Source organism: Siniperca chuatsi, linkage group LG10 (genome assembly GCF_020085105.1).
Source record: "Siniperca chuatsi isolate FFG_IHB_CAS linkage group LG10, ASM2008510v1, whole genome shotgun sequence".
Classification (NCBI taxonomy): domain Eukaryota; kingdom Metazoa; phylum Chordata; class Actinopteri; order Centrarchiformes; family Sinipercidae; genus Siniperca; species Siniperca chuatsi.
Window position 1 is genome coordinate 26086570 of NC_058051.1, and position 12159 is coordinate 26098728.

The 12159-nt window shown below is 40.9% G+C and overlaps 1 protein-coding gene across 3 annotated transcripts in view; it reads right to left on the reverse strand.

The window, feature by feature from the left end:
* magi3a (membrane associated guanylate kinase, WW and PDZ domain containing 3a) overlaps positions 1-12159 on the reverse strand; it is a 113807-nt gene that overhangs the window by 49442 nt on the left and 52206 nt on the right. The window lies entirely within an intron of this gene.

Below are 12159 nucleotides of genomic sequence, written 5' to 3' on the forward strand. Positions count from 1 at the left end.
TGATTTTTCATCTAGCACCACAAGCAGATCAGATTTTTAACTTATCCAGTGAAATATCTGAATGAAGTGGCAGATTTTGTACAGACATCCATGTCTCCCAGTCGAGGTATCCTACGGACTTTGTTGATCCTCTAACTTTTCATCTAGCCCCACCATTGATATTTATGATTTTGAGTCTAATGTCTCAATAACTTTTGGATAGATATGTTTCAGACATTAAAGCCCCTCACAGGATGAATTGAAATTACTTTGGTGATCCCTTAACTTTTCATATAGTGCCAGCATTGGGTCAAAGTTTTATTTGCTTAATAGTTAAGTTTATGACCAAATTCCTGCAAAACTAATGACATTCCTCATCAGCCTTACCTGTACTTTGTGTTTAGTGCTAATTAGCAAATGTTAGTATGCTAACACACTAAACTTAGATGGCGACTGGATGGTAAATAGCATACCTGCTAAACATCAGCATGTTAGACTTCAGCATTTAGCTCATAGCACTGCTGTGCCTTAGTTCAGCCTCAGAGCCGCCAGCATGGCTGTAGACGCTTAGTCATGTTACATTAACAGATTACATCACATGCACATCAGTAAGTGATTTCATCATCTTTCAGAACACCATGACATTATGAGTGTCTTTAGTTTAGTCTTGGATTCTAAGTAATTTCAGTTTGTTTCTAGTCTGAACTGTTTTGTTCACGTCAGTACAAAACTAGCCCTATATCAGCTGCTTATAAGCTTATTAGCTCAATTTTCTGAGGTAATGCATCATGATTGTTTCTGTGCATTTTGTGGTCTTTTGGTAAACTATTAACCAGGAAATAATGTACATCATGGCTGAGCTGACAATGGCGGTTTCATTTGCCAATGAGACAGATTCTGTCAGTGACACCACTGATTCAGTTTAATCATGTACTGACCACCTCAATTTTGCCCCTGCGGACAGTGTACAGTTCAATACAGAACCGTACACTGAGACTAGTGCACTGGCCAAAGGCCTGTCTCCTACAATGTAGGGGCTGCCATTCAGGGAGGCACTGCAAAAGAAGAAACTAACAAACAACAGAAAGAAAAACCAGGTCAATACAGCAAGACAGACTCAAACAAGCCATGGAGACCTCTGTTGTACACTATCGCCGAGGGCATTGCTCAAGCATGCATTTCCAGAATTACTACCAGGCAGACCGATAGGAAGAAGAGAGAAAGAGAAAGGATGGGAGAGAGGATGAGAGGATGTGTGTATGTGTATGTGTGTGTGCCATGCACATCCACCTCCAAGCACATTTCTTCTTTGCCCCATTGTTCATTTGGCTGATCTGTTGTGTGAAGGCTGTTTGGATGTGACGCAGAGAAGAAGAAGCGCCCTTCTGCACTGTGCATCATCAAAAGCCTGCTGCTGTTTGCCGTCGCTGTGGTCTAAAACTTCCGTCTGTCTATCTTTACCAGAGACACATACATACTGTACACCTGTTCTACACACACACACACGCAAACCCGCCGACAAACAAAAATACCCACTCACACTGCACGTGAGCATACACGTGCACGCACACTCACACACACACACACACACACACACACACACACACACGATAGCTTCCAGAGAGACTGACTGAGAAAGAGAGATCAAAGAGTGGAACAATCTTTTTTGCCTCATCTCCACGATAGAGTGATCTTTACATCCCATCGTATGGACAGGGAGAAAAAGGGCTTCATTGTCATCAGTGGATCAGAGAAAATGAAAGAAGCAACATGGGGGAGAGATCAATCAGTGTACTATTGAAGGATCTGAGCGAGAGGAACCATATGGAGATAGATGAAGCAGCAGCAGCAGCAGCTTCTGCAGCTCTGTGGATTACGGTTCTGCAGAGCAAGTAAAGTGATGCGCTCTTAGCCTCAATAACTTGGGCTGTCACTGACAATGTGCCACCCGATGCATCAGAGAACCCCAGGGGACACAAAGTCTCTATCTTGTTCTTTTCCTCCTTCTCTCTCACGCTCTCTCTCTCTCACACACACACACACACACACACACACACACACACACACACACAAAACACTGCTAAGACTTTTACCCAAAAAAAGCACGCACACCCAGGTGACACTGTTAGGTATCAGAGGTCGAAGATTTTATGTGATGGTGATGCTGCCTTGATCCCACACACATCTTCAAATGGCATCCTGCTGACACGGGCACACACCAGGGCAATATTTGCATGCATTACTGCTGAAACAATTATTATACATAATCAATAATTTATTTTAATGCAAACATTTACTTGCATTTCTCTGACTTATATAGTTCTGACTTAAATAGTATTAAGGTGGTGGACCATTGGTCAGATTGAGTAAGCAAATAAAATACAAGTACCTCAAAATTGTTAAGGACAATACTTGAATAAATGTTACTGTCCTCCATTGGTATTAAGGAGGTTGCTGGTTGTCATGTATGCAATAATTTACCTGTTTTTTCCTTCTAACATGGACTGCTCACTGGACCAGCCAGTGAAAAGTAATTACAATAAGTGCATTTACTAAGGTACTTTACTCTAGTACAATTGTGGACACTTGTACTTAACTTGAGTACTTGAATTTTACGCTACTTTGTATTTACTACATTTGCAGATAAAGATTGTAGATACACAACATATGATCAGCTGATAAAATATGATGCATTATTGTAGATTTAAATACCCAGCAGTACATTAAGTAGTTGAAATTAGCCCCACCTCATCCAGCTACAATATTAAAATGCTGCAGAAATGTCAATGCATCTGTCATAATAATACAAAAGTATCACTATGAAAGGAGCCATTCTGCCTAATTAGTACTTTCAGTTTTAGAACATTTTGTTGATAATTCCCCTGTACTGGAGTAAAAAGTAAAACATTGAATGAAGGAAGCATTCTATAGCTATTGTAGTATTGCTACGTTTACTTAAATAAAGTAACCATCATGTTGCTGCACCTTCTCTCTTTCTCTCTCTCCCTCTCTTTTGAATTCAGTTTTCCTAACCTGTGTTATCATCATCATCTTTGATGCTCTTTTCAGGAGGGTCAGGGGGAAAGGGGGCAGTGGCATCATCATATAAATGAGTCAATGCGAAAGGAAAATATTAGTAAGTCCAGCCCTGCAGTGGTTTCAGGGGGAACAACATAAAATTAAAAGTTTTACAATTAATGTTTTACTTCCTCTCTTGTTTTTTCCTTTGAAATGCCCACTGCGATTACTCTGCTTCAATGTTTGACGTAGTGTTGAATTGTGTGGTACCTCGAGGCTCATGCAATGGAGATTCAGGCATTAGCCTACCTAGCGTAATGGTAAAGTCCACCACAGCATTATGGACTTCCCCTCCATGTTGGCTTAGAAGTCTAGATTGAAAGCTTGAATCCTGAATTTACTCTTCCTGGGCAAACTTTGAACTTTCAATCTTAACTTTTCAGCCAACATGGATGAGAAGTCATTAAAGTGCTCAGATATATTATAGAAATTCGCATCTACAATTCCAGCTTCAAAATGGACCATGTGTTGAGACTGTTTTGTCAAGAAAATAATATTTGCCTAAGAGGACATTTTAATGAAAACAAATCAAAGGGAAACAAATTTTAAATGTGTTTTACACAGAGGAGCAAACTCAATATACCGTAATTAGTATAACCTCTGCAGGTACTGTAATATTACATCACCGAAAACACCTCACTGCTGAGGTGCTTCCCTGGTCCTTCACTTTACTCCCTGCTGTCACCAGTGGCTGCGGCTAAAAAAGCAATTCCAGGTCCAGGGAATAGTGTATCCACTATTTCTCACACACATACACAACCGGATCCCTGTTGTCCATCTCCAGGAGGTCAGGTAGAGATGGTGTGCATGAAGAGAAACCACAATTCTACATTACATCCATCCATCCATCATGTGCTGGAGTCCATGGCTGCAGAACAGGATAGTCACCTATCACTGAAATGAGTCAGCCCTATGTCCACCTAACATCCCTCTTACTGATGATGAGATGAGGTGTGTGTGTGTGTGTGTGTGTGTCTGTCTGTCTGTCTGTCTGTCTGTCTGTCTGTACAGAAAATAGTTAGAGTTATGGTGGAAGGGTTACTGAGTGCAAGGGTAGGTGTAGCCGATGGACATTGCTCGGCCACTGGATAGTGACATTTAGTCCATGATTTATCTGTATCTCTTTGAAGGCACACACAAGGGGCTGCTGGATAAGCTGGGCAGATGCCAAGGGAAGAGAGGGCAGCCACATCAGTCACTCACAGCAGATGAAAAGGCTTTAGCAGCCAGACGCCAGAGAGCAGATATGAAGAGAATCAGAGGAAAAAACCTCCCTACAACTGCTGAATGTCAACTGAATATTTACCTCATGCTGTTTTCGAGGCTCTCTCTGATGACTGAAATTTGTATTCTTCCAGTTGCACATAGCAGACGTTAGTTATGTTTAATAAATAATTTTTCCACATGGCGGATGGACTCACGTATGGGGGTGGGTGGGTGAACTAGAGCGAATCAAAACGAACATCTGTGTGCTTGCTGCTGTTAAGAGACAGCTAGAAATGGGGTTTAACTGAGTCAGCCAACACACTATCTATAAACACTGCAGTGTGTGTGGAAGGATCACATCATGTGTGTATCTGTGTATATATGTTTATAGGTAAGTGTCAGATAGAGGTAATGCACATGCATACTCTGCAAATGTGTACTCAAACTGCTCCCTATAGGTTGCATTGCAGTGGTACAGAAAGAGGCTGAGTATATGCCGGAAGGAAAACATACACATTTGTTAGATCCACAGCCAAATGTCACAAGCCGCTTTATTAGCATCTTGAAAATATAAGGGGCCTTCTGTCAGGAATGAACAGTGCACACGGAGAGCATGGCAGTAACGACACCCAGCCTGAGTGGGTGAATTATGGCGTTGTGTTGCTCAGGGACTGATCCAGTCCGAACTGATTTAAGAGAGCAATAGAGAGTCCTCTCCCTGTTGATCCATAGGTCTTTGTTATTAGTATGATGTCAGAGAGATAGCTCACAGCTTTCCATTGGGGGGGGGGGTGATTTTGTTAACTGATTTGTTCCATGTGTGATGGTTTTAGCTGACTCACTGACTCACTGAAATTTGCTCATTTTCTCATTCATACTGGCATGCAGTCACACACAAACAAACAAAAGGATAGGTCATCCCCTTGAGAGGTTAACCTTAAAAAGCGCAGGGTGGTTTCAATCATGACAACAGAATGGGGCTCAGGGGCGAGCCAGATCTGTGAGTAAGCCTAATAAGAATTTAACTGATTCAGTGGACCAGCATCAACCAAAACACAACCCCCAAACACCACCTCTCCTACAAACTACACATGCAAGCACAAAACCACAGAGATATCATTTCAGAGACATATTGAAAAGTCAATAAATGCTTGAGGACATGGTCACCCTGACCACAAACACACTGACTCACTCCCACTGACTCACTCAACGATAATTATCTGGGTTATTTTGCCACAGATGCTCTTCTGATACACCCAAACGGAGATGTGCCGTTTTGTAAAACACAGAGAAATAAGGAAACATGACACTAAAAATGCAGTGAACAATACACATGGCTATAGGGTCAAGAATGTGGGAGGGAGGAGGAGAGGAAAAATAGAGGCAGAGGGAGGGTAAGATGGAAAAAAATGTTTGTTTATGCATGCACTGATGGAGACTCAATACAGCTCCATATGTAGTAGGTGTACTCTTGTGTCCATCTTCAACGCCCCCTTACACAGCACAAGTTGGAGGTGCACTGCGATGCATTCGGAGACAAACATTCCTCGCCTCTTTTGTGCTCTCCTCGCACACTCCTCAAGGTTTCTTTTGACAGCTGAAAGCTTTGCCATCTCTTAGCATGGAGAAGTGTGTCTTGCTCTGCAACAAAACAACCCTGCTCTTATGTGTCGACTGCTATGAAAAACAAGTTTGGCACTGGCGGCACTGAAGGAGAAGAGAGGGGAACAGTGTGGCAGCACAGAGTGACGGCTGCACACCCGAGTTATTAAAGTGGATACCACCAGCTCTACTTGTTCTTGGTTTACTTTCAGTGATTTTTTTTTAGCTTCAATCTTGGGACCTACAGCAGGTACTTGGGGAACTTACTATGGTGTTGACTAGGGGTTTCTTCTTAAGAACTTGCTGAGAGGAAAATGGTAGTTATTATACACCAGCTTAAAAGATCATAAAAGAGAAGGGAGATTTTTGGTAACCAAAGTTTCAAGTCCATCCCTGGGAGAAATAAATAACTATACCAACAGTACCTTATTGCCTTGTCACATGAGAGAAATGCCTTGTTGGCATTTGAATTTTTTGTGTCCACGTAAAAGTAAACACATAACAATGGTACTGTCTGTCTGTGCAGTGTGGAGGTAAGTTGTCATTCACAAAAAATACCTTTTTTGTGTATGAACGTTTGTATGGATTTGCTACGCAGGGTGGTACAAAGTGTACTGTACTCTGACAGACACATACTGTACTCTGACAGACACATACTGTGTGTGTGTGTGTGTATGTGTGAGTGAGTGTGTGTGTGTGTCTGTATAAGTGTGGGTGTGTGTGTGTGTTTGTGCACTTTTAACAGGAGCAAGGGATTATTACCCTGTGTTCTTTTGTGCAATAACACATTTAAAAAAAAGACAAAACAAATGCATAAACACAGATACACCATCTGTATGAGGTCACATACACACAGATGCCCACAGGTGGATGAGCAGATTAAGAATCCCCAGGTGAGGGGAATCCATTAGGCTTAATTACTCAAACAGGACGTCCCTTTATTAGAGCACACATCCCAGTGAGAGTGAAGAGAATGAGGATGCCAATGATAAAGACAATGATAAATTTAATTAGCTGTGAGATACAACTGTTCAGGAAATTCATACCACAATGCGCAATAATCCGCTTTATCCTGAGAATATTTCTGAACAGGATTATCCAGGGGAGAAGGAGCAAAGAGCTGGCAGCAGGATGAGGACTGGCTCGGTGGCAGGGCATGGTTCAGCAAATGCAGAGTTTCCCATTAGTGGACAACTCATGGACGGGTTCTGCCTGCTAAAAGTTGGAGCCTGAGACAGTAGATTAAGTGAATCCAAATAAAAACTGCACTGGGAACTGACCAGCCACAACACAGTCAGTAGCTCTCATTTATGTCACCTTTGAGGAAGATTTGAAATCAAATGCCGATAGCAAAAAATGTTACTCTCCATTTAGCAAGGACTGATAACATGCTGACACTGTCTAGAAACACTGAATTGTTGTGCTGCTATTTATGAAAAATGTTTCATTTTGTATCTGCCACAACAACCTCACTAGCACTGTATGTCCTCGGGAAAGAGTATTTAACACTAGACCACCTCTGCACCTGCCTGCCTGTAACTGCTGCTTCTTGCATTTAGACTACTGTACCAATTGTGAAATGGTCATAGAGATTAAATTGCACCACTGTAATAAGAGATAGCCGTCATCACTATTATGTCAGTCATAACGGAATATTTCCATAGCTTTGCACCTTGGGGGTTGATGCTGTATTACTGCTGCCAGTATGAATGACAAGTCTTTCAGGAAGCAGCCGTAAGAAATCTATTAGAGCAGATGAAGAGGCAGCATGCTTTTGCGGTGCAACCCCTAATTTTCAATTACAATAGTGGATTAATAGTAATCAGCACACCCAGGTGGTGCCTTTGATTAGCTAATCTACAGAGGCATGCATAATGACATCTGTTCCACTCCACACCTCGTGCTAGCTTGCCCTGGTAAACTGTAGCAAGCAAAGGAGGAAGAGGAGGAGGGGAGAGGGACATACTTCCATGAGAAAATGTTTATCATGAAAAATGTCCTAAATTGTAAGACACCCAAGGTCACACTATGATGTCTGTAACTTCACCATTTACCTCATTTGAATCAGTATCACCAGTGGAGAGGGAAGAACAGAGAGAGGCAATTATAAACTAAATTTGCTCTGTTGAAATGGACTGACATCATACAACATCTTGGCCTGCCTTTGCCCCAGTAAAGCCCCTCTTGGGAAATGCCGGCACATGTGCAGAAATCAAACTTTGGCACTTCAAAGACATTCTGCCACTTAATCAAGTCGACACAAACCCATGGCAATGATGATTATTCTTTTTCAAGCCATTTCACTCCTAAGTGGACAGACAAAGTTAAACGCTCACAGCCAATCTTCTTAATGGGGAGGGAGGGAAAGCTGAGAGCAGCTGCTAATTCAGAGGAATAAATAAATTTTCAATTAGGCAGCAGAGGCGGTGAAGGAAACGCCATTACACAACAGTCCAGTTTTCATCACACAGCCTGACTCGGATTGAGGCATCACTCATTGTTGAGTTAACAACTTTTAACTAATTGTCTCTAGTCCTCAGGCGTGCTTTGACTTTGCTCACCATCTTTAGATCAACTTGGAAAACACAAAGATAATGAAACTGTACTGTATGTGGGCTGCCAGAGTGTAAACCAGTGTAATTATCTCAGCATGAAATTTACTACTAGAACTGCCAGGGACAACTGGAGCTCTGTGTAATGTATGGTTTATTTCACTTTATTGTTATTACTTCTAAGACAGCCAAATGAGGCTATTGACACCTTGTTCTATTCTGGAGTATAGGAAAAAAAGAGTGTGGATGATGAACTGTCTCATTCATAAATTGACATAATAACTCAAAATCAAACCATATTTTTACTCCTTTCTATTCAAAGCCCTTAATACGTTTTTGACACTATACTCACATGGTGGCAAAATACAGCTTAGACAAAATAGTATTAAGTTTAAAGGCCTGAGGATACCAACAGGATACCTACAACTGTAAGTGTGAAATGTTACTGCATTATTTAGTCTTAATTAGTCGGAATTAACTGGCCTCAGTCAAAACAATAGGTAAATATAATGTTAGCTGAAACTTGCCCCGCAGGAAGAGTTTGTGAAGCTCAAAAAGCTGTTGAGGGTTGGAAAAGGAAAGCACATCTCAAGCACCTCCATCCGTCAGCAGTCAAGATATAGAAGAAATTGAGGAAATTCAGCCATGCTGTTTATCTCACTCAGAGATCATAAAACAACACAGATTGCTCCTGGGGAAAATAAGGTTGTCTATTTCAAATTTGCTTGAAAACTAACTGGATTTTCATATTGTTGAAAAGATGGATTTCTATTAACAGATGAGACGAAAGTTTAACTTCTGGGGCAAATAAGCTGCAATACAATGTTAAGGGAGAAAACACTGCACACTTTATGACCAACACCAAGCTTCCAAACACTGATGCAAAACTTTCAATATTAGTTCAATTAAAAAAAGCTCACAATGACACTGCTAATATGCTGTTTAGAAGGTAGTGTTTACTATATTCAACATTTTAGCATAGGATGTTAGCATGTTAAAATATGATAACTGCACTAGTTTAAACATGAGGGGCTCAATGAAGTTGTTACAATTCATCCTGCGGGAAATATGAATGTCTGGACCAAATTTCTTGGCCATCCATCCAATATTGGACAAGCTATTTCAGTATGCACCAAAATGGTGGACATGAAAAATGATAATTCTTTTTGTGTCATTTATTCACATTATGTTTCTGCTAAAATCCAGCCACATTTTGTGAGCCAGGAATTCAGGTAATTCCAAAGGTGTCAAAATGTTATCAGGATTAAAATAAAAATCCAGCTCCAAACTACTAGATTGTTGTGACAAGTCAGGAATTACCATCAAAACAAGGACTAAGATCGTCACTGAAATTAAGCTGTCTTCTGGGATAGCAGTTTTCTTTTATGACCTCTGGGTCAGATAAGAAACCAACCAAGAGAAGGGTCCTTCAGATTGATAAAGGAGTTAAAAAGAAGAAGCCTGCCTTAAAAGAAAAGCAGACACAGGTTGTAAACACTAACAGCTGAGGGAGCAGCAGCGTTGCTCTCTCCTAAACGCTGTTTGTCTGAGGGCAAGCCAAGTGATGAACCAGCCTGTGATTGATGTCACTTATATCTGTCCAGATTTATGATTGGGACATTGTTATGAAAAAAGATAAAAGCGGTTTCAAGGTTTTGGATGAATGAGAGTGAGAAAGAAAGGCAAAGAGGGAAGACCGTAATTGAATTCTGCAAAGATAAATGTTGTAACACCAGCCCATATTGGATGCAGCTTGCTGTAGGGTCCTTTTGAATGAGAATAATAATGAAGAAGAATAGAAAACAGACAGACGTAGGGAGGCGAGAGGCAAAATATCAAATATTTGCATCATCTTTGGTATGATATCACTGTGTGTCAAATCCAGCCTGCCAACACTGCATATATTCAATCAAGACTCCACAGGCTTTTCACAGGGTGTTTGGCTGCTTGGCATGCCATCAGCCTTCATACTCCATATAAATATTAGATGCAGTGCACACATAGGAAGAGGTTCACTATGCTGCAAAGCTGTCTGATAGAACAAAGACAGACAAAGACAAAGTCAGACAAAGGAAAAGGAAGAGGGTAAGTCAAAATAAAGACGTCAAAGCTGACTGTCAAAATAAATGAGAAAAGGTAGTCTTCAGTCATTTGCCAGAAACAGAGAAGGCTTTGAGTAGTAGTAGTCACAGTTGTAACACTAATCTGAGTTGTGACGTCAGATTAGTGTCAGAATGGTTTCAATGGGTTGTCTCTTCATTACTAGGCTGCATTCAAGCCATAGAATTGTTTGGGGGAGAAAAAAAGAGTAAGACAATCAGCAGAAAGGAGCATCAATCATCCTGATACCTGCTGGGGATTTCAATCCTGGTGACTGTGCACATACACTGTGCAGGTTGTTTTGTCAAGAAGTACAAGCAGTATCACACACAGTGCTTCATTCTGTTGAGAGTATATAGTTCTGCTGCTGTGTGACTGAAAGCATTTTTTTCCGTTTCAAACAGGGTAGCTATGTAAAAAAATAAGCTTAACATCTGTTTTAACTTGGGGGACTTTTGTGTTCCTTAAATCCCCAGCGCAAACACTTTTCTCTCTGCTAATGTCCGGCTGAACATCAGCACTAAGAAAAAGGTATTTCCAAACATCTTTTGATTTTAGAGTAGAATTCATTTTCAGCTCTTACATTAGTGTAACTGTGCTCTTTCAACCCCTCTAACAACAGTAACAAGGAACTTACTTGACTGTAACCAGTCACATCACTGTATCCGCAGAGAACTTAAGGTGGAAATGCATTCAAACTGAACAAGGTCGGACAACATGATGTGAGTAATTATTTAAAGCATCAACCTTTCCCTGTAGTTAAAGCGAGAAGCTAACAGTCATAGTAAGGAGCAGGGATTATAAAACAGAAGAAGTCATTGGTACAAGAGCTTGAACATAAAAATATTGCATTTACAGGTAGCAACATTTCCCAATGTGTGTTTGATTTAAAAATGCAGGGTGGGGATAGACTGTCTTTATCACTTGAGGCTGGTTCTCAGAGCTTGATCCCAGTTTCAGTCCATCTTTACACTCTTACACTTCTCCATCACTGCCAACACGGAGGCAATAGGCCTTTTTCACAGCAGACTTTTGACCTGACATAGTAGAAAAAGCACTAATAACATTAAAAATGGCTCCATTCTATTTAAGTGTCCCAGTAAGTTATGACAGTGTGACAGTGACCTAGCATGCACAATACTAGGACCCTGAAAACTGAAGCAGCTGAATGGAATTCAGCCATTATTAATTTTATTATTTACACCTGTGCTTTACCTGCTGTGACATGTCAAAATGTCTTCCGTGGAAAAGGTCTATTGATGCAGTTCAGCAGTGAACACAGTAATGGAGGAATGAGAAACTTTTGGTATGTGTGGGAAAGAATTAGCAGAGCACTTAGAGCTCCCACCTGGCCAACCACTGCAGAAAGCAGGTGCGGCTATCAGAATTTGAAAAATACAAAAATTGTGCAGTTCTTTGCCACTTTCAGAATGTCAGAATAGCACTTCTTTGGAAGTATAAAAAAGCCTTCAGAAGATTAGATTTACTCTTAATGCTGCTAAGGCAACAGCTGACAAAGTGATGCTGCAACCTGCTAATTTCAACCATCAGCAACCACTTGACTGTGACACAAAAACCACAAGAACAAGCCACTGTTATATAGCACATTATACATACAACTCCTACCATTCATACATATGAT